The 23,750-nt window shown below is 38.3% G+C and overlaps 1 long non-coding RNA gene and 1 pseudogene across 2 annotated transcripts; both read right to left on the bottom strand.

Annotated features, from left to right (window-relative positions):
- Positions 1 to 10,151: 10,151 nt before the first annotated feature.
- Positions 10,152 to 11,457, bottom strand: LOC149023000 (uncharacterized). The gene is made up of 3 exons (XR_016172046.1): positions 11,352 to 11,457; positions 10,514 to 11,255; positions 10,152 to 10,432 (listed from the first exon to the last, which is right to left on the bottom strand). It is a non-coding gene; the product is annotated as an uncharacterized LOC149023000 (long non-coding RNA).
- A 10,681-nt stretch (positions 11,458 to 22,138) lies between these two features.
- On the bottom strand, positions 22,139 to 23,123 carry LOC149022999 (putative jasmonic acid carboxyl methyltransferase 2 pseudogene; annotated as a pseudogene). The gene is made up of 3 exons (XR_016172068.1): positions 23,112 to 23,123; positions 22,812 to 23,066; positions 22,139 to 22,730 (listed from the first exon to the last, which is right to left on the bottom strand). The product of XR_016172068.1 is annotated as a putative jasmonic acid carboxyl methyltransferase 2 pseudogene (transcript).
- Between the last annotated feature and the right edge of the window lie 627 nt (positions 23,124 to 23,750).

The following is a 23,750-nucleotide window of genomic DNA, read 5'->3' as shown; positions in this document are numbered from 1 at the left end:
AAATCAGCTTTGGCTGAGGTTCATGAAGGAATTTGTGGAGCTCACATGGGTGGACGAGCCCTGGCCCACAAAATTCTAAGACTTGGGTTATATTGGCCTAAGATCCAAGAGGCTACTATGGAAAATGTTCGTCGTTGTGGTAACTGTCAAATTCATGCTACAGTATCGATGCGCCCGGCTGAAACCATGACTTCAATTCTAGATCCCATTCCCTTTGCGATGTGGGGAATTGATATCATGGGCAAATTCACCAAGGCGTCAGGCGGACGGGAATATCTGATAGTAGCAATTGATTACTTCATGAAATGGGTTGAAGCCAGTGCACTGGCAGCAATTACTGAGAAAAAAGTGGAGAAATTCGTGCTTGAGTCAATCATATGTTGCTTTGGGATTCCAAAGATTATAGTCACCAACCATGGTACTCAGTTCGACTGTCCGCAATTTGAGCAATTTTGCGGAACATATATGATCGAGCATCGTATGTCCTCAGTGGCATACCCCCAGAGCAATGGACAGGTAGAGGTTACTAACCGAACGCTACTGGAAGGAATAGAGAGAAGACTCGAAGCTGACAAGGCTTCTTGGGTCGAAGAACTTCATAATGTACTGTGGGCCTATAGAACTACAGTTCGAACACCCACAGGAGAAACTCCATTCAGGTTGGCATATGGATCCGAAGCATTGGCACCAGTGGAGATAATGGTGGGGACATTACAGGATAGATAATTCAAGGAAAAAGCAAATGAGCAAGGACTGCTTGATAGTCTTGATCTGTTGGACGAAGTTCGGGCAAAAGCAATAGCACGAACTCAACATTATCAAAGAAGGATAGCGTCTCATTATAATACTCGAGTGAAGAATCGTCGGTACTTTGCCGGAGATTTGGTGTTGAGAAACACCTTAGCTTCCGACCCGCGTCACCAAAAAAAATTGGACCCTTCCTGGGAAGGACCTTATATGGTTGTAAAACCAGTTGGTTCAGGAGTTTACAGGCTGAAGAACATCAACACCCAGAAAGAGTTGGATCATTCGTGGAATGCCAGGCATCTCAAAAAGTTTCTTGATGATGATTTCAATTTTGTTCGTGATGTAAACATTTTCAACTCAATCAATGCAATTTTTGGCTTTCAACAAATTATCTTTTGATTGGAGGGCATCATACACCACATTCAAGAACAAGATCCAACTATAAGGCATCAGATGAAAATCCGTGTGGGTCCTTCAACACTTATGGAATTTTTTCGGAATTTCTTAAGTCGAGGCATCGGATGAAAATCTGAGTGAGTTACTTTTGCAAGGCGTCGGTTTGAAACCCGAGTAAGTTCCTTCAAGACTTATTGAATTTTTGAATTATCCTTAACTAAAGGCATCGGTTTAAAACCCGAGTGAGTTCCTTCTCAAACTTATTGTATTTCTTTGGAAATCCTTAAGTAAAGGCATCGGTTTAAAACCCGAGTGAGTTCCTTCTCAGACTTATTGTATTTCTCCAGAAATCCTTAAGTAAAGGCATCGGTTTAAAACCCGAGTGAGTTCCTTTTCAGACTTATTGTATTTCTCCGGAAATCTTTAAGTAAAGGCATTGTTTCAAACAACTAAGACCTAATGCAAACAGTGATTCAAGTGGCTAGCAAAGTTCAAGATGAAGTTAATTTCTTATTTCTTCAAAAGATCGAAAGAGGTCAGTATCAAAACATAAGATTACAAGAGCTGGATACAATCTTCGGTCAAAAAAGAAAGTCATCATCGGTGATTATTAAGAAGTCATACAAGATCGGCACAACTTTGCTAGAACAAATATATGAGTCAACCATTGGTGTGGATTCAAGGGAAAGAAGAGGAGAAATGAGGATTACAAAAAATATCTCGGTATGCATAAGATCCTCCGCAATTTCATACTCTTTGTCTAGCTTGTCCAGGAGAAGTATGGTCCTCGACCAAACTCGCATTCAAGACGAGCTCGTCATAATTGACTCCTTCTAGGGGAGAATAAATAGGAGAATCTTGCAGGTAATGCATAATATCTGGATTGGAAGGTGGAGGATCAATCTTATCATTGGTCCAGTCAGGACGAGGAAGACCCAGGTTGGAAAATACTTCAGGATGGCAAACAGCACTGTAGGGAGTCATGTCAAAATGAGGATCCTTCCTTAATATTGATTCCCATACTTCGTTCTCACCATCCCGGTACGCCTGCAAGTTATAAGCATTCAGCATATCAACAAAGGGCTTACTGTGTAAATACTTGAAGACGCAGGCTCTACGAACATCAGTTGGAAGGGATTAGGGCAAAGGAACGACAGCTTGCCTTTGGGGTAACGTTTCAGATCCTTTGGCTCCTGACTTTCCAACTCCTCGTTCCAGTTGCCGGATCTTCTCCCTGGCATCATCCAAGTCCGACTGAAGGCGACCGATCATCGAATTATTTTCTCCTACAACCTCCCAAGCTAGTTTCCTAAGGCGAGCAATCTCACCATCTTTAGCTTCAGAGATTTCCCGAAGCCTGGAAACTTCATTGCTCAACCTATTGAGCCTAGAGGCTGCTTCCACTTGGTTGTGGAAGTTACCAGTAAGACTCCTGCAAACAACTTCCGAGTTAAAAAGGAGCAGAAGAGTAATTTTTCAGAATCAAAAGATAATGAAGAAAGACTTACATCACCAATGACTTCATAAAGACTTCATCTGGAAGTTTGGAAATAACTGCGCTCTTAGAAGTCATTCGAGCAGCAGTACACCATTCCAACGCTCTGTCAAACTCGTTTGACACTAATTCAGGCGAAGGATGAGAAAGATTAGCTACATAAAGAGAAGGATGAGCTGCATCACTTGTCACCCGACAGCGCTTCCTAGTGGCAAAATCCTCCAACTCCAAAGGAGAGGAGGAGGAGGCCAAACAAGCACTAGAATTGGAAATAGGAGCAGCACCTGCTGGGACCACACCTTCATCAGATGCCAACATAGTTGCCTCAGATACCCGAAGAGTCTCCTTCGGGGGTGCACCAACGGTCTCTGGCAGAGGGGCGTCAGCAGCGCCATCAACAACGGAGTGATCAAGATCTTCCTGGGAAAGACGAGCGATCACTTTGGGCAAAAGAGGCGCAGGGACGACATTAATAGAACCTGTGGGAATCTGACTTGAAGATTCACCAACAGTAGTCGCCTTACGCTTGGAGGATTCACTAGCTGAAACCACCTCACTGGCCCCAACCACCGCCAACGGAACGATTTTCTTGGTAGACTTCGCTCTGATAAAGTTCGGGTTGATCTTGGGAGCCACTATATACACAGAAAAGCCGTATCAGTACAGATATCCAACAACGACAGCAAAGAGGAAAAACCCTAGTTCTATATCACTTATGAAAAACCCGATTAACTAAACCCCAAGTACTACTACTGTGTAGTTTACTTAGGGGGAAAGGGGGAAAGAGATGAGTAATAAAAAAACTCACTTGTTCAGAAGTTGATAGAGCTATTGTTGGAGTACGAGGAATACGGAAGCAAGCAGAAGGACGGAATGTCGCTTTAGCAAATCTAACTTGCAGATAGCAGGATGGATGGAGAGTACCCACGAAGGCTTTAAATAGCCTCAGGTATTAAGACGACGGTAGAAAGCTAAGGACAACCAATGGCCCAGATCGAAATGACGCTTCGAAATCCTCAGAAAGCAAGATCAATGGTAGGAGGGACGCCACATGGAAACATGTGGAGGCGAGCACCCGATGCAGGGATACCTCCAATCGTCGCACTGCCATTGTAATAATGGATGTATTTCCGATTCATTGGAAACAGTGAATGGTATAACAGAGGAAGGAAACATTTGGACTTCGCAAATACGAGAAGGGAAACGTGTGGATTTTGCAGTAAATGAAGTAGTGGGAAAGATTAATGCATCTTTCCAAAACGCATCTTCACAATATCTCTACAAGATTATTATTCGTCGAAAATGTGAAGTTAAGTGATAAGTTTTATCATTTATACTTTGATATTCAAGACAAGAGTCCAACAGGAGACAGGGAAATGAAAAGGCCAACATGAAAAAGAAGTGTTTATTCATTAGCAAGGAATTCAATCTTTACAAACAAAAAAAAAAAGATAACTCCCTAAGCCTCGTCTTCATTGTTGCCCGAGGGACCCTGGTCGAGAGGACTTTTCTCAGGATCTTGAGAAGAGCCTTCCTCAAGAATGACATTGTCAGAGTCCTCTTTCGCAGCAGCTTGAGACTCGGCTTGTGACTTCTCCTCTGGAAGCGCTGGCTCGTCAGCCAGGTATGCCTCATATTGAGGGTCAGCTGGAAAAGGATCATTTTCTTCCCGAGCCCAGTCTGGGAGATCCATGCCTAATTTCCCGAAGACCTCTTTATGGCACACCTCACGAAAGGGAGCAGTATTGAAGGAAGGGATTGATGCGAGAATTTGCTCCCAAACGTCATTCTGCCCCAAGTGATAAGCTTGAATGTTGTAGGCACCTAGCAACTCGGAGAAAGGTACGCTGTTCAGGTATTTCCGAACACACTCCTTCCGAAGCTTTGGCTTTATATGCTCGGGCTTGCTAGGGACCGCCCACTTCAGATATTCTTCGTTCTCCCTACATTGAAATTCAAGCCTGTCACCGAACAACGTGGCAGCTTCTTTTTGCTTCTTGGCCTCGCGCTCGGTAGCAGTGGCATGAGCCTTTGAAGCAACAAGGGCCTCCTTGAGGGAGATCACTTCTTCCTCATGGTTTCTCTGCAGCTCCTCAACAGCTGCAGTCAGCCGGTCTATCTCAGAATTGGCCTTGGCCAAATTCTCTTCACAAGTTTGCAGCAAGGAGCTTTTGCGACCAACCCGACTCAATGCTTCCATGTGTTGATAGAAGCTCAACACAGCATTCCTGGGAAGGCGGAAAATATCAAAAGAAGTCATAATAAATTATGAAAAAATAAGTAAGCAAGAAGACTAGTACCTTGTGGATTGACTAACAAGGGCAACGTCATCCAGGTTTTCAAATTCCTGGCGATCAGAAGGAACAAGACTGAGGGAGCTCCACTCTGCGGCTTTCTCAGGGTCCCGAGTCACCCTGTCGGTCAACTTCAGGGTCCACTGGGGGGTGAAGACCTCCTCATAATCCGTTGAAGTTTTGGATTTTTTATGGGAGGAAGCATCAATTGTATCATGCCTCCTTTTGGTTCGGGCGGAGGAGGAGACATTAGACCTCTCCACCATTGGCTTCTTCCCTTTACCCGAAGCATCAACCACGGGCCTGATATTCCTGATACCCCTATAAGAGGGGTCGGGAGAGGGAACAGAAGCCTCTTGATCTACGGTCAAGGCTCTAGGTGATCATTGCTCGGCTGTCGCAACGGCCCTAGCGGCCTTCACTCGTGAGGTTCTCGAGGTTCATTCTTGGAGGCACCTGCAAAGAAGAGCAAGAGTCGGAATTAAAGACATATCACTTCAAGTAAAATTAAAGGATGATGGTTAGAAGCTCACAATGAGCCAAGCCCAAGATCTTGAAGAATGGAGTTATACTCCACCTCAAGTCCATGTATCTCTTGATACCATGGAATGGATTTGATCTTCCTGACGGCCGCCTCGTCTTCTTTGGATAAGGAAAGGCCTCGATTATTCTCGGAAGAAGAAGTACACCACCTCCAGGCGGTTGAGAAGTTAAGATCCGATGGAGGCGCTCGACAGAAAAAGTATCGTTCGCGCCATCTTTTGTGGTTAGAAGGGCAAGTTCCTTTGGCAAGGATGATGCCCCTCCAATCAAGTTCAACCTTATTGCGTTTGGATAGAAAAACCCATCCGGGAGGATGGGAGATAGAAAGAACATGAAAATGTACAAAGAGAGAAAGAGATGGCGTAATGCCAAGTTCAAAACACAAACCCAAGAAGCCGACGATGAGACGCCAGCTATTGGGAAGGAGCATTCCGGGACAAATGTCCTAACGATTCAGAACTGCGGAGAACAAAGGATTAAAAAAAGGAAAGCGAACCCCGCTTTCCAGTGCATCTATGTACAGAGAAAATTCACCCGAAAGGGTTGAATCAACCCTCTCATCAGGATGGGGAGCCCTAACCTGATAAGAGGAAGGAAAATCAAAATCTTGAATGGCTGAAAGAAGGGTTTCCTCCTTGTAAATGGAGGGAACAGAGCCAGGTCCACCATCGGACCCGGAAGTTTGAGGCTGCCTAGAAGACTCGGCAGTCTTGGAAGATTCAAACTCGAGGAGGACAGAAGGAGTTTCGGTTTTTCTCTCTAAACCTTTTTGAGAAACTTCAGCAAACTCGCGCCAGAGGACAGTTAGGGTTTTGTTATCACTATCCGACTGTTTGGAAGGAGGAGCTTCATTACCACTACTATTACCAACACTAGGTACCAGAGAAGCCCTATTATCCGCCATTACTTGTTTCAGTAAACTACAAAAAGAAAAAGATCAGTAAACTTACTGATTCAGTGAGGCAAAAGCATGAGAGCAAGAAGGCGCGAAGCAGACAACAAAGGTTCAAATTCCGGACAGGACGAATGAAACCTACGAAGACAACGAACCGCTTTTAAAACACCCGCATGAGTGTTCGGGAATCTGAACGATCGAGATTGATTCAAAATCGACGATTGAGATTAGAAGACGTTTTGAAAGTTTGAACTCACAAATCCGAAACAGGCGTTCGGAAACCGTCTCTTGGATTACGTGAGCCACGACAGATCGACTGCAAGGAGACACGTGGCCTTACCCTCACAACGCTCGAGGAAAAGTGACCACTACATTAAATGTGATATGACATTTAATGGAGCACGCAGAGATTATCGCCTGACGAAGAACCCAGTTAAAAACCAAGCCCTCGGGATCGACCGAACGCTTGGTCTCGGGGGCTCGTGATATGGAGAGATTATGATCAAACCGGGTTCATACCTGGTTCGACCCTCGACCCCGGTCGAGACAGAGGGAACCGACTCGCTCCCGAGCGAACCGGATCCAGAAGATGGCTTGCTGAGGAAGAAAACTTATTCAGCTACAAGCACGCCCTAATCCGACTTATGGATTAGGTTAATTATCCTAATGATGGCAGACTTGAATTGACGGCTGCGGATAATCATTATCGAAGGGATAATCATCACGTAACCTAAAGGTTATCTCAGGAGTCCTCTACTAGTCCAAACTAGTAGAAGTCTATTACTCAATGGATTTAACTGTTAAGATCCAACGACTACCCGAAGAAGGCTCAAGTGCATCCAACGAAGGAGATTCGAAGGTACACTCTATAAACCTCACTACCATACGAGGTGAGGAGGATCTGAAAAACACACAATCTGAGACTTAGACTTAGATTCTGATATAGACTGATAGACGTAAACTATCAGTGGCCTGCTATCTAGATCACCTTTCCCAGTTCTTTATTCCTTAGCTCTGTGCTTCTAACAGAGCCGTTTGTGATTAAGTTCATCAACTGACTTAGCCTTCGGAGGTGGACTCCCGACCCCAGCGGTCGGGCCAAATCTGACGCTTTCATTTTGCAGGTCATCACGAGGAGATCTAAGGGCTGAGCAGATTTTGGACGCATCAGGTATTAACACTATCCGATCCGAATCCGGTCCGTTTATACCCCTAACAAAAACTAAAAAACCTAGCCCTCATAGAGGTGGTTGGAATGGAACCCCTTCCTAATAAGATTAGGAACTACTATAATTATGTGCACCTCCATGTGATGAATCTAACTTGTATTATGTAATGTAAGAATACAAATACTTATATAAAGAGAAATACAATGAGTTACCGAAAATACCCATATGAAAGAATGCAATGTACAACCAACTTCCTATGTTGACTTAGATTTAACAAAGCACCTTCAAGAAGACCAGTGTTGATATCAACCTAACTTCGTCCTTGCTTGAGCCACACACCTTGCCTAAAGATAATTTTCTTTGCCTGACATCAACCAAACTAGCATGGTCTACACTGAGTCTCGATCCTCTACCTTATGTTCCCTTCAGCCTCCACTATACAATTAAGAGGGAGATGCCCACCTCTAAGTAATGATAAGGTGGAGCATAAATGAATTTTCTTCCAAATATGTGGTAGAAAAATGTAAGAAAAGCACAATCCTCTACAGATCCCAACTAGCCGGACATCTTCTTGAGATCTTTTTTTTTTCATTTTTTCCTAATGTAGTTATCTATCCCATGTATTTCCCTTCTCCCTTCCCATGACAGGTGGCCAATTTGGGTTGGCCAAGCCTAGCTTAGAGTGGTATAGGTCAGGATTAGATTATTTTGACCCTTATTCGGTGGGTCACAACTAGGCCTAGCTAAAGGTATATAGGGTTTTGAAAAACCCAGCCCAATCCAATCTTGTTATAATTGGACATGGGCCAGAGTGTTCATCCCTTGTAACTCATAAAAACCCAACCCTAGTTCCCAAAGGCCCAAACTCATTAGTGCAATTAAATTACAAAATTACCCTTTCTGACACTTTCACATTCCCCTTTCATAACCTCGTCATCAAGTCTATGGGACCCCTCAAATTTACTTTTAAATCTCCGTATGGTTTTGGATAGATTTGTATGGAGTGCCTGGCATGGATCACATGAAAACCACAGTCCTTAGAGAAATGTCAGCCACGTTTTTTCTTTTCTTTTATTTTCTTTCATTTTTTCTTTCACCGTCTAGGTTGTTTAAGTATACGAATACGAATGAGATTGACGTGATGTTACTTTTGATACCAAATATTAAGTATTTCATTAATATAATAAAAGTTTAAAGTTGATGGCACAGCTTGAATTAAGCCCTTCAATCTTTTTTCTTGGTAGACGCTTCAATATATCTTAAAATTTGATTCCATTAGATATGTAATTAAATTTGCATACCAACAAACCGAACAGTTTAATAAGAATTTATTTATAATTTTCAACAGAGAACATGGAGCAAGTCAGTGGGATCTACAGCCTGGAGCTTCTCTCATGTTCCCAATCACTCCAATTTGGCGATTTATTGAAATTTCAGATTTCGGATTTATTCTCATGAGCATTCAAATTTCAATGTGGAACAGTCAAGTGCCTTGCTGGACACTCGATCATCAAGCCAATCGTACAGTCGGTAAAAAATATTAAACAATGGGCTATCAATGCTCATCAATGGATTCCATGGTTGTCTCTCTGTGTTTCATAGCTGTCATTCCTCTCACTCGCTCACTCCATTTTCAGATTCTGAGAAAATCAAATCAATTGTGACATGCAACAGAGAAGCAAAGAAACGGACCATACTGAAAATCTCTCATGGACCATTCCATACTGAAAAATGAGAATTCAATGGGTCTCATGTCGACCCCATCTGCTATTTAAGTGGTTGAAAACTAACGAGGGAGTACATTGTTCTCTCATGATGGGGAGATGATCTGAACTCAAATTTTGTTGGGGGAGGAGAGGGGATTTACTAACACATTGTCCTTATGTACTAATAAATCCTTAAATTTTTTCTAAATTTTAAATTGGGATTTTTAAAGGAGATAGTTGCTTCGATCAAGTTTTACAGATAGTAGAGAAACGATGTTGGTAGGTGAAATCAAAGGAGAAGCCATAGTAATGGTTAATCTGAACAATATGATGGTTTTCCCCAGTTTGACTTTTACAGATTTTAGTTTTCTTTATACTTTTATCAGGCTATATAGTATTGATAGACCACAATTTAGATCTATAATTAAGCAGACCTTAGAACTTTTGTATGTTACTTCAATGTCAATTTCTTTTTTTCTTCACAATATGAAACCACCACAACTTTATCTTTCCCTTTTCATCTAGAGATTGAGATTATAGAATATGATGAAAATAAGAATGTAAAGAAAAGAGAAGAAAGAAAGAAAAAAAGAGACTTAGCTCGACACATTAGGCTTGAAAAAGAAATGCCATTGAGTGAAAACTTAATTTTCCAACGATGGTGTAGAGAACTAATCAGATACATATATTAAGACATGCACCATTAATGACCGCACCGGCCAACAATCACAATAACATTTATTGAGGAAATAACCAAAGTGCATCTACTTATTACTTGAGGAGATGACCAACATTAATACTTTTACACTTCTCAAGGTCCTAAAACATCACTTTGCTCTCAAGGAAATAACAAAATTAACGAGCTTACCCTCTTCCTTTAAGAGGTGCTTTGCCGACATACTCCATGAACCCGTTGAATAAGGTACTAATGATAGAGTCTCCAAAGTGGTCAACAAGCATGGATTCGAAAATAGCTCTTATATACTTCGCCACCTTCTGCCCTCTTATAAAGGTATCCAACATTAACTCATTGTCATCACTGTCACTTGCGTCCCAATTGGTATCAAATATTTCTAAGTTATCAAGATAAAAGGATCCTTCGCACAAACCGTACTCTCTAATTCTTTGCTAGAAGGCATATAGAATGGCAAATTGAAAGAATCCACTAAGGCTTCCTCAATGCGGCCCTAAAACAAGATAAGAAAACTTGTAAAAATTTTATATACTAAGAGAAAAATTGTACGCAGTCATTAATTAAGCCTGTATACCTCGAAGACCAAGTCATTTAGTGAATTAGATAACAGGTCCAAAATGCAACTCTCTTTGCCAAAAGGATCTTCACTTCTCCTGCCAAGAAATGTCAAAACCATTCTTCCTTCCGGTGTTATTTCCTTCGAGCGCAAGCTAAGAAACATGGAAAAATCCTTTTGAAATTGCACCTGGTAAGCTTTCAGCACACTAGGAGGGCTTGTCGTTGCCAAGTAAATATTCCCCTTATTATTACTTCCAACTGCTGGAGGAACCTATAGTTTTCATTATACATGGTTAGAAAAAATATACTAAAACACACGAGCGTGCATGATATGTATCAATTAGGTTTCAAACCTAAGAGAGCCAATGAAGGCTATAAGAGGAATGAAAGAAGTCTATAGTACTGCTCGGAAAGAGCCTCTCATAGAAAGAACCGGGTAATCCTGTGATAGAAACTGGCCCAAAATTTTCACCAAAATCCTTCTTTAGCTGATCATAGAAGGTTGGCAAGGTTTTGAAAATGGTGTTGAAGTCATTACTTGGAAGATCATTGAGGAACAGTAGGAATTCCGGTGTTTTACAATTCAACTGATGACATGTTTCATAGATCGCTTCAATGATTAAAGTGATCACTTGTAAGGTGTTAGGTCCCGATGAGCAGCCCAAATCTGCTATCCTTAGACATTGAGATAACTTAGTGGAATACAAATCTAAAATGCTTCGAATTATCAGTGGCTTTGCCTTTGTTATCGCTAGTTTCTGAAAGAAAAAACAAAGTTCATGCTTAGTTGCTTGAATGGAATAAAAATGAAAGTATTAGAGAGAGAGAGAGAGAGAGAGAGAGAGAGAGAGTACTTGAAGTTGGGAGTTACTGGCATAACTAGTTTCTCCATCCCCACCAATCATGTGAAGAACTTGCTGAACTTCCATGGCTTTTCTTCCCTTAAGATTCCTAACCATGTATTTTGCATTCAATGTGTTACACATGTAAATCATCCTTGTATATATAGGCAAGGATTGATACAACTATAGCTTATAAAACGCAATATAAAATTTGTTTTACACTTGCAAGTATAGATTCTTTTTTTAAAACATATGGTTAATCTTACTAGTGTAGCTTCCACCCCACCCCCCCCCCCCAACAACCTGATAACTCGTAAAACATGCAAGATTTTTACCAAAGACGAAACATGCACAATTATTAATTAAGTTTTCGTTGAAAGATTTCCTTCTTTTATTATTATTATTATTATTATTATTATTATTATTATTATTATTATTTTATAAAAATATATAAAATGAGAACCCCAGGGATAACTCTTGCAAAAGATCAACATTTCCTTATTAGAGATTAAAGTTTGAATTTCCTCCAGGTTAGAGGCAAAGTCCTGCCTATATTAATTATAAAAGCTTTTGCGAGGATGTAGTCAAGGTAAGCGTGAGCCAGCCCGAATGAACAACGAAATATATATATATATATATATATATATATATATATATATATATATATATATATATATATATATAATCAAATCCACATAATGTGCATCCAACGGTGAGTACTATAGGCACCACCACGTCAGACACACCACTAAAGCAAAATCTAGAAAAAAAAGTGTAAGATGAGTCATGCTCTAACAATGAGATATATATTATTAAGAGTTTTTTTTCACGCTGTCAATTCGGTTGGGCCAAAATTCTTGATTGCCCACTTAAGTGAAAAAAATTACATGTTGTTCACAATGTATGTTTTCGAAAATTATAAGTTATCCATAGTTACTTTTTGGTTAACTTTGAAATTAAACTGACTATTTTTCCTGTGGGATAAAAGAAAGTATAAATTTATATTTTTACCAAACCTTTTCATTAAATTTTTTAAAATTGACCAAAAAAAAAATCCTTGGTTCGCACAATTCACGTTGGCTGCCAAAAAAAATATCCACCACCCTGGCATGATAAATCTCTCTTTGCAATAGGTTTTTGATGGTCAAGACGAGATCTATGTCCTCCTCAGTTCCTCAGCAAAATCAAAGAGGTTGAGAACCAAATCAAACCGATCGAGAGTTCTTCGAGTGATGATGAACCTTCAATTGCCGACGGTGGATGCCGGTAGGGGAAGGAGTGGGTGCTATTCGAGGAAGTAGTGTGTGTATTTTACCCGAGGAAGAAATGGCAACTCTTGAAAGAGCTTGCTTGATCGAGAAATGGATGGAGAAGAAAGTGACAGAGAAGATCGAAATTCTTCTTTGTTGAATTCTACATCCAGCTCCTTAGATTCCAGCTGTGAACAGGGAGTTCTATTCGTAAATTTGAAAAAATTAAGTGAGTTTTTGTAAAAGAAAAAGATTATATTTTCCTTCACACCATGGGCAACATGGTCATTTCGGTTTTAAAGTTAACAGAAAAATAATTGTGGAGAACTTGTAATTTTTGAAAAGGGTCAGTGTGGGCAACATATAATTTTTGCTATGAGTACTATCAAGAGTTTTGGCACAACTTACGTGAGAAGCATGAAAAAAGCTCTATAATTAATACTGTACTTGTGGATGCTACTTTAGTGTCTATATTACTTATCTCAAACGTCATTTTCATGAGATCAACATTTATTAATTGATTGCAAAAGACAAATTAGCTTAGTAACATAAGATGTAGGAGAGAGGAGGTATATATTAATCAACATTAGAAGGTTAGAAAATAAAGTAAGCTTTGATTACGATGGGAGGACTTGTCCTTGTCAAGCAAATATGCCCCTTGTTCTTTACCCCCAAAAAAAAAAAATATTCCCCTTCTTGTGCTGACGTACCATTGAAGGAACTAGCTATACCTTGCACACATTATGGTTATAAAAAACATTGATCTAAAAGTAATTAATGTAAATTATTTATGAAGTTCCAAACTTAAAAGTGCCAATGTAGGCCATAAGTGGAATCAAAGGCAGTGACGGACTCACTAAGCCCCCCCCCCTTTTAAAAAATATATATATTAATGCCTATAATATATCCTTGTTTTTCTCTTCTTTTTTTTTAATGTTGAATATGTATTGCATGAAAGTTTACTGTTTATTGTTGTTTTTTTTAATTTAATTAATTATTTTTATTTGTGGTTGATTTGAATTTATTAAGTTAGTACACATTAAAATACTTGAATAGTGAATACACATTTGATACTTTCTATTTTTTTTAATGTTGAATATGTATTGCATGAAAGTTTATTGTTGTTTTTTTCTTAAATCAATTATTTTTATTTGTGTTGATTTGAATTTATTAAGTTTATTACGTATTAAAATACTTGAATACACGCTTAATGCTTTATATTTTTTCTTCTTCTTCTTTTTTTTTTTTTTTTTTTTTTAATGTTGAATATGTATTGCTTGAAAGTTTATTGCTGTTTTTTTGTTAAATTATTTATTTTTATGTGTCGTTGTTTTGAATTTAATAAGCTTATTACGTATTAAATAATATTATGCCATTATTGTAAAAAAGAAAAAACAATTACGGTTTTAGGCATAAATTAATTATATACACTTATTAGTTATAGTAGTAAATTTTGGAAGACAAGGGAATTTTTAGAAAAACTTGAGAGGCCTATAGGAGAGGAAAATAAAAGAATCCAAAAAGATTTGAATTTTTCTTTTTCTTTTTTTATTAGTAGATCAATGATTTTTTTTTTTTTTTTTTTTTTTTTACTTATTTCATGGTTGATTACAAGTTTAGGAGAATGCTTTTGTTCAACTTTTCAAATTTAACGATTAATCAAATCAAATGGCTATTGGAGATAAAGCTACTTCTAGGGCTTCCTTGGGAGTGAATCGAATGGTGTAGTCGTCAAAAGTATAAGGATTTTTTTAACCCTGGGAAAGAAGTCTACCATTGATTCTTTCTTCAAAAGAAAAGGTGTTGAGAATGACATGGTAGATGCATCATTGCCTACCTCTATTCTTGAAACCTCAACTCGTGAAAAACGTCCAAAATAGACTCCAATACCTTAAAGGGAGCAAAATAATGATTTTGAGCGTGATCCATGGTTGAGAAAACAAATTTGGGATTATCTAGTTGATCAACCTGATGAAATTAGGCAACGTTGCCTTTAGGCTGACCATATCAGCCTATTCTTCAAGAATATCCAAAATCTGGGCCATCAAGTCATCCTCGACGTTTTCAATCTTCGTGGTTTAAGGTTTATTCTTTATTGTTAGAGTATTCTCCTTTAAAAGATGCAGTATTTTGTTTGCCATGTTTTCTTTTCAATAAACCTGGAGTGAACTCTGGACAGGGGACATTCACTATTGATGGATTTAAAAATCGGAAGAAAGTGGGTGGAAAAGAGTGGTTTAATAAATCATGTGGGAAGAAAAATCAACACATGCCACGAAGTTGCTCAAAAACACGCACAATAGGATAGGAAGCTCTTTAGGCTACTTGTATCGATTTTCCACAGTGTGGAACGCAAAGTTTACGAAGTCACTTAGCTCGACGTTAGGTGAGTCAAGGGGGAAGGCCATACCTACATAGAAGAACCGCTGTTCCCTGACTTTCTATGGTCTAACCTTTCGCTCCCCTACTGAAAAGGGGCAAAGCCGCTTTGCACCACTGATAGATTACTACAGATTCCATTCAAAAGGTTCTACTTAGTTTCGCAAGCCTTTGTCATTGTTAGTCAACTAAGGGCTTGAGGCCCCCTCTTTTATCAAGAATGAAAAAAAAAAAAAAAAAAAAAAAAAAAGGAGACTTCTTCTGCTGTTCTTACTAGCACATTTTTGTTGCATTCAAGGGCGTGAAGCTGCAAACTCCATTTGCTAGAGCAAGGTAGGGCTAGCAAGCAAACTCCGGCAACAAGCGAGAAAACTACAGTGCGCTACCGAGCCCAGCAAGAGAAGAGATGTCTATAGACGTATAGCCTTTTTGACTACTGCCCTGGTCTTCGACCGCCCTATATAAACGGACTAACGCGCTTCAACCTAAAGAAGCAACGGCCCTCCCAAAACCATCTGCCAAAAATTGGGGCCAATCCATTCTTCTTTGGAAAGAGGAATGGATGTCTTATTGAGAGTGATCACGGAAGAACCTTTTCATAGAGGAGAACAATAGGCGGTTTGAAGAGCAAGCATGGAAATGGAGAGGTCATTCATTCATAGCAGAAAATGTGCTCACTCACTCGTATATGAAAACGCAGGCGGGGGCTCTCTATCCAACTAGTTTAGTTGATTCTTTTTCTGAAGCAGCAGCCTTTTCTCATGGATAATCAGTAGTATTCCTCTCGCTAGCTATCCTGAGTAAGAGGGGGAGGACTTGATGTGACTTCTATTATACCTCCAACCCGGAGAGACTCTACCATCATTATGAGCGGATAAACCTTTCCTTTCCCTTCTATAGAGGGGTAGTTGCCCCTTTCTCCCCGGCTAGTTCACTCACTCCCAATGCCTACCATTTCTATATACTTTTGAAAATAGAGAGGGAGAGCTGGGAGCTCAATATTGGAAGAGTGCCCTTCTTCGAGAAATCGAGTTAGCTGGGCTGGTTCCTTGACCCCGATATGTAACTCTAATATTTTTTTGTTTGCCGCATTCATTCATGAAAGCATATGCCTCTCTCTAGTGGGCCTTGACCAATAGAATAGAGGAGAGGTACTCGCACCAGGAGAAGCGGAGAACACCCTAGACCCCTGAGGTGTTGATCACTCGATCCCAACAGGTCAATCTCCTTCCATTGCTATCTCGTGCGCGAGGGGTTGCCCATGCTCCTAATTAAGTCCATCCGGGTCTTCCATCTTTAGATTCAGGTTCCGACTTAATCGACTGTCCTCTCCAATTGGCGAAGGTCTTAGTCGAAGACGACGGAGGGGACGGCCCATGAGGGCCTCAGGGGAGGTCCCGATTTTTCATGATAGAGTATTCTTACCAATTATTATCCGTCCGAGATAGGGGCGGACCTAGGATTCAATATCGGGGGGGGGGGGGACAATTTAATTACAAAATTTTTAGTACTAATATTCAGAAAGGAAAGAGTATTGATAATACCTCAAAATCTATGTTAAATTCTTAAAAATACAATAATAAGTGAAAAGCCACAAAACAAGTGTCTCATAATGGAACTCAACGATCTTTGAGATCGCGAAAAACCTCAATAATTGATTCTGTACTGAATTTCTCTTTCAATATATAACATCATAGAATATGTGAGAAAATCATCCATCATCCTGTTCCGCAAATCAGTTTTAATAATCTTCATGACAGAAAATGCTCGTTACGAAGTTCCAGTAGAAATTTGAAGAGTAATCAATAGTTTAATTAACCGATAAATAAGTGGGTAGAAGTCAGATTTTGTTGACCTCAACAACCACTGACACAATCTGCTAATGGTTGACATGTTCGGATAATCCTGGACCTTTGACTGCATCTATCTAATAGTGTCGTACATGAACTTTCAAGTGATCTGTCTCATGCTCAGTAAAATCTTGGGGATAATATTCAGCCACAAGTTTGCAAATATCATCAATTCTAAAATTCTTGCATCTGCTTCTAGGATTCAAAGAAGAACTAAGAGTAGCACAAAATATATTTGCTCGATAATGTTGTTCAACTGTAAAATCATCCTGTTGCTGGCGAGCTCGACCCTTCCTTCCAACAAACTGAACACTCATGTTAGGGACATCAATATTACGCTTTTCACAAAAAGCTGTCACCGTAGTCAAAACCTCATCCCATCGAACATCTCTCATTTATTGAATAAGCTTTTTTGTACTGGACACAAGTTGAATATCATTTGTCTTCAAACTTCCGCTGCAAAGCTTGACAAAGCAAATTAGTGATGTTCATAATTTTTTGCATTAGATACAGAATCATAACAAAATCAAAGGAAGCCAATGTATCGTATGCCGATTCTTCTTCAACTCTCTATGATGAAGTAGTCCCATTAATACTAATGGCGATCAAGACCTCACACGTAGCACCATACATACTTATCAAACTTGAAATAGATCTCAAATGAGAACCCCGACGAGTACCTCCGGCCATTGTAAAGTTCCAATTTGATTTAGCCCACTTCCAGTTTCAAGTTCATCAATGGAGATCAAGTATGCAATTTCAGAAGCATGATCAACTTTTGACTCATCATTTTGCTTACTGGAGGCACTAGCAAGATTCATAATAGACACCAATTTGGAGAAAAATTTCTCGATTGGGTCAACAATTCTAGAAGTTGCAACTAATGCCAAATGCAAACAATGACCAAAATAGTGGATATAATAGGCATGTGGACAGTCGGTAACTACTAAGGCTTGTAACCCATTCCACTCACCTTGCATGTTACTTATTCCATCATATCCTTGGCCTCGAATATTGTGAATGTTGAGCCCATAATGAGAAAGAGTAGAAAAGATAGCGGTCTTCAAAGTCAAGGCCTTTGTATCTGAAACATGAACAAGATCAAAAACACGCTCTTCTACAATTCCCGCTTTGTCAACAAACCATAAAACGATAGCAATTTACTCTCTTTTAGTTTCATCGCGAGATTCATCCACTATTAAGCAAAACTTTGCATCACCGATCTCTTTACAAATTTCCTTCTTCACTTTATTTGCTATAATATGTAAAATCTCCTTTTGTGTATCTTAGGTGATATGTACGATGCATTTGAGGAGCATTATCCAACACAACTGCTACAACTTTATCATTGTAGGAAGCTATCAACTTTAAGAATTCAATTCAATTAAATTTCCTCTATTGGACGAATATTTTCTCTCATCATGACCTCTAAGAGCACAACCTTGAAACACAAGCAATCTGATCACATCAGTTGAGGCTTTCAAATGCAATCGATTGTTTTCAATTACTTGAGATGTATACTTTCCAATCATCAAATCAAATACTTAAGTTTGTACAATCCTTTTGAGCAACTTCGTGGCATGAGTTGATTTGTCTTACCACATGATTTATTAATCCATACTTTTTCCACCCACTTTCTTCTAATTTTTAAATCCATCAATAATGAATGCCCCCTGTCCAGAGTTCGCTCCAAGTTTATTGAAAAAAAAACATGGCAAACAAAATACTGCATCTTTTAAAGGAGAATACTCTAACCAAAAAGGATGAACCTTAAACAACGAAGATTGAAAATGTCGAGGGTGACTTGATGGCTCAGATTTTGGATACTCTTGATGAGTATGCTGATATGGTTCATCTTTAAGGTAACGACGCCTAATTTCATCACGTTGATCAACTGGATAATCCCAAATTTGTTTTATCAACCCTGGATCACGCTCAAAATCATTATTTAGCTCGCTTTCAGGTATTGGAGTCTGTTTAGGACGTTTTTCAAGAGTTGAGGTCACAAGAATAGAGGTAGGCAATGATGCATCAACAATGTCATTCTCAATGCCTTTTCTTTTGAAGAAAGAATCAATGGTAGACTTCTTTCCCATGGTTAAACAAATCCTTATACTTTTGACGACTGCACCCCTCGATTCAGTCCCAAGGAAGCCCTAGAAGTAGCTCTGTTCCTATATCCATTTGATTTGATGAATCGTTAAATTTGAAAAATTGAATAAAAACATTCTCCTAAACTTGTAATCAACCACGAAAAAAATAGACATAAAAAAGATTCATTGATCTACTATTAAAAAAATAAAAAGAAAAATTCAAATATTTTTGGATTCTTTTATTTCCTTCTCCTATAGGCCTCTCAAGTTTTTCTAAAAATTTGCTTGTTTTCCAAAATTAACTACTACAACTAATAAGTTTATATAATTAATTTATGCCTAAAACTGTAATTGTTTTTTACAATGATGGCATAATATTATTTAATACGTAATAAACTTAATAAATTCAAAACAACCACAAATAAAAAAAAAAATTTAATATAAAAAAAAAAGCAATAAACATTCATGCAATACATATTCAACATTATAAAAAAGGAAAAAATAAAATAAAAAAGAAAAAGAAATAGAAAGCATTAAGCATGTATTTAAGTATTTTAATACGCAATAAACTTAATAAATTCAAATCAACCACAAATAAAAATAATTAATAAACAGTAAACTTTCATGCAATACATATTCAACATTAAAAAAAAAAATAGAAAGGATTAATCGTGTATTCAAGTATTCAACATTAAAAATAAGAATTAAAAAAATAAAAAAAATAAAAAAAAAGCATCAGAGAAAAGAAATTAAGGGAGAAAAGAAAAAAAAATTAAACCGAAAAAGATAGAGATATATAAATATACATGGTTGAGTGGTTGTAATCGTGTGGAGAAGGTCCAAGATTTCATGAGAAAAGTTGTAAAACTTTAGTCGTGCGTTAGAGAAGATGAGAGAATGAGAGAATGAATAGGAAGAAAAAAGAATAAGTATAGTGAAATTTTAGGGAGAAATTTACTTTCAAATTCGGAGTTAATAGTTTCCTCCTTAAAACTTGGATTTTAAATATAACCCTTAGATAGAAAATTAGAATGCCAAATAAATCCTTCATTTTAATGTTTAAATTTGTTTCCAATGAATTACTGAAAATACCCATATGAAAGAATGCAATGTACAACCAACTTCCTATGTTGACTTAGATTTAACAAAGCACCTTCAAGAAGACCAATGTTGATATCAACCTAACATCGTCCTTGCTTGAGCCACACACCTTGCCTAAAGATAATCTTCTTTGTCTGACATTGACCAAACTAGCATGGTCTACACTGAGTCTCGATCCTCTACCTTATGTTCCCTTCAGCCTCCACTATACAATTAAGAGGGAGATGCCCACCTCTAAGTACTGATAAGGTGGAGCATAAATGAATTTTCTTCCAAATTTGTGGTAGAAAAATGTAAGAGAAGCACAATCCTCTACAGATCCCAACTAGCCAGACATCTTCTTGAGATCTTTTTCTTTCATTTTTTTCCTAATGTAGTTATCTAGCCCATGTATTTCCCTTCTCCCTTCCCATGACAGGTGGCCAATTTGGGTTGGCCAAGCCTGGCTTAGAGTGGTATAGGTCAGGATTAGATTATTTTGACCCTTATTCTGTGGGTCACAACTAGGCCTAGCTAAAGGTATATAGGGTTTTGAAAAACCCAGCCCAATCCAATCTTGTTATAATTGGACATGGGCCGGAGTGTTCATCCCTTGTAACTCATAAAAACCCAACCCTAGTTCCCAAAGGCCCAAACCCATTAGTGCAATTAAATTACAAAATTACCCTTTCTGACACTTTCACATTCCCCTTCCATAACCTCGTCATCAAGTCTATGGGACCCCTCAAATTTACTTTTAAATCTCCGTATGGTTTTGGATAGATTTGTATGGAGTGCCTGGCATGGATCACATGAAAACCACAGTCCTTAGAGAAATGTCAGCCACGTTTTCTCTTTTCTTTTATTTTCTTTCATTTTTTCTTTCACCGTCTAGGTTGTTTAAGTAGACGAATACGAATGTGATTGACGTGATGTCAGTTTTGATACCAAATATTAAGTATTTAATTAATATAATAAAAGTTTAAAGTTGATGTCAGTTTCGATACCAAATATTAAGTATTTAATTAATATAATAAAAGTTTAAAGTTGATGGCACAGCTTGAATTAAGCCCTTCAATCTTTTTTTTTGGTAGACACTTCAATCTATCTTAAAATTGGATTCCATTAGATACGTAATTAAATTTGCATACCAACAAACCGAACAGTTTAATAAGAATTTATTTATAATTTTCACAGAGAACATGGAGCAAATCAGCGGGATCTACAGCCTAGAGCTTCTCTCATGTTCCCAATCACTCCAATTTGGCAATTTATTGAAATTTCAGATTTTGGATTTATCCTCATGAGCATTCAAACTTCAATGTGGAACAGTCAAGTGCCTTGCTGGACACTCGATCAGCAAGCCAATCTTACAGTCCGTAAAAAATATTAAACAATGGGCTATCAATGCTCATCAATGGATTCCATGGTTGTCTCTCTGTGTTTCATAGCCGTCATTCCTCTCACTCGCTCACTCCATTTTCAGATTCTGAGAAAATCAAATCAATTGTGACATGCAACAGAGAAGAGAAGGCACGGACCATACTGAAAATCTCACATGGATAATTCCATACTGAAAAATGAGAATTCAATGGGTCTCATGTCGACCCCATCTGCTATTTAAGTGGTTGAAACCTAACGAGGGAGTACATTGTTCTCTCATGATGGGGAGATGATCTGAACTCAAATTTTGTTAGGGGAGGAGAGGGGATTTACTAACACATTGTCCTCATGTACTAATAAATCCTTAAATTTTTTCTAAATTTTAAATTGGGATTTTTAAAGGAGATAGTTGCTTCGATCAAGTTTTACAGATAGTAGAGAAAAATGTTGGTAGGTGAAATCAAAGGAGAAGCCATAGTAATGGTTAATCTGAACAATATGATGGTTTTCCCCAGTTTGACTTTTACTGATTTTAGTTTTCTTTATACTTTTATCAAGCTATATAGTATTGATAGACAACAATTTAGATATATAATTAAGCAGACTTGAGAACTTTTGTATGTTACTTCAATGTTTATTTCTTTTTTCCTTCACAATATGAAACCACCACAACTTTATCTTTCCCTTTTCATCTAGAGATTGAGATTATAGAATATGATGAAAATAAGAATGTAAAGAAAAGAGAAGAAAGAAAGAAAAAAAGAGACTTAGCTCGACACATTAGGCTTGAAAAAGAAATGCCGTTGAGTGAAAACTTAATTTTCCAACGATGGTGTAGAGAACTAATCAGATACATATATTAAGACATGCACCATTAATGACTGCACCGGCCAACAATCACAATAACATTTATTGAGGAAATAACCAAAGTGCATCTACTTATTACTTGAGGAGATGACCAACATTAATACTTTTACACTTCTCAAGGTCCTAAAACATCACTTTGCTCTCAAGGAAATAACAAAATTAACGAGCTTACCCTCTTCCTTTAAGAGGTGCTTGCTGACATACTCCATGAACCTGCTGAATAAGGTACTAATGATAGAGTTTCCAAAGTGGTCAACAAGCATGGATTCGAAAATAGCTCTTATATACTTCGCCACCTTCTGCCCTCTTATAAAGGTATCCAACATTAACTCATTGTCATCACTGTCACTTGCGTCCCAATTGGTATCAAATATTTCTAAGTTATCAAGATAAAAGGATCCTTCGCACAATTGTACTCTCTAATTCTTTGCTAGAAGGCATATAGAACGGCAAATTGAAAGAATCCACTAAGGCTTCCTCAATGCGGCCCTAAAACAAGATAAGAAAACTTGTAAAAATTTTATATACTAAGAGAAAAATTGTACGCAGTCATTAATTAAGCATATATACCTCGAAGACCAAGTCATTTAGTGAATTAGATAACAGATCCAAAATGCAACTCTCTTTGCCAAAAGGATTTTCACTTCTCCTGCCAAGAAATGTCAAAACCATTCTTCCTTCCGATGTTATTTCCTTCGAGCGCAAGCTAAGAAACATGGAAAAATCCTTTTGAAATTGCACCTGGTAAGCTTTCAGCACACTAGGAGGGCTTGTCTTTGCCAAGTAAATATTCCCCTTATTGTTACTTCCAACTACTGGAGGAACCTATAGTTTTCATTATACATGGTTAGAAAAAATATACTAAAACACACGAGCGTGCATGATATGTATCAATTAGGTTTCAAACATGAGAGAGCCAATGAAGGCTATAAGAGGAATGAAAGAAGTCTATAGTCTTCGCTTGGAAAGAGCCTCTCATAGAAAGAACCGGGTAATCCCGTGATAGAAACTGGCCCAAAATTTTCACCAAAATCCTTCTTTAGCTGATCATAGAAGGTTGGCAAGGTTTTGAAAATGGTGTTGAAGTCATTACTTGGAAGATCATTGAGGAACACTAGGAATTCCGGTGTTTTACAATTCAACTGATGACATGTTTCATAGATCGCTTCAATGGTTAAAGTGATCACTTGTAAGGTGTTAGGTCCCGATGAGCAGCCCAAATCTGCTATCCTTAGACATTGAGATAACTTGGTGGAATACAAATCTAAAATGCTTCGAATTATCAGTGGCTTTGCCTTGGTTATCGCTAGTTTCTGAAAGAAAAAAACAAAGTTCATGCTTAGTTGCTTGAATGGAATAAAAATGAAAGTATTAGAGAGAGAGAGAGAGAGAGAGAGAGAGAGAGAGAGAGAGAGAGAGAGAGAGAGAGAGAGAGAGAGAGAGAGAGAGAGAGAGTACTTGAAGTTGGGAGTTACTGGCATAGCTAGTTTCTCCATCCCCACCAATCAT

The sequence above is a fragment of the Hakea prostrata genome, chromosome 3 (assembly GCF_041222555.1).
Source record: "Hakea prostrata isolate BN-2017 chromosome 3, UWA_Hpros_2, whole genome shotgun sequence".
In the NCBI taxonomy this organism is placed as follows: Eukaryota; Viridiplantae; Streptophyta; class Magnoliopsida; order Proteales; family Proteaceae; genus Hakea; species Hakea prostrata.
Note: the sequence above shows the minus strand (reverse complement) of the source record. Positions and strands in the feature narration are given on the sequence as shown.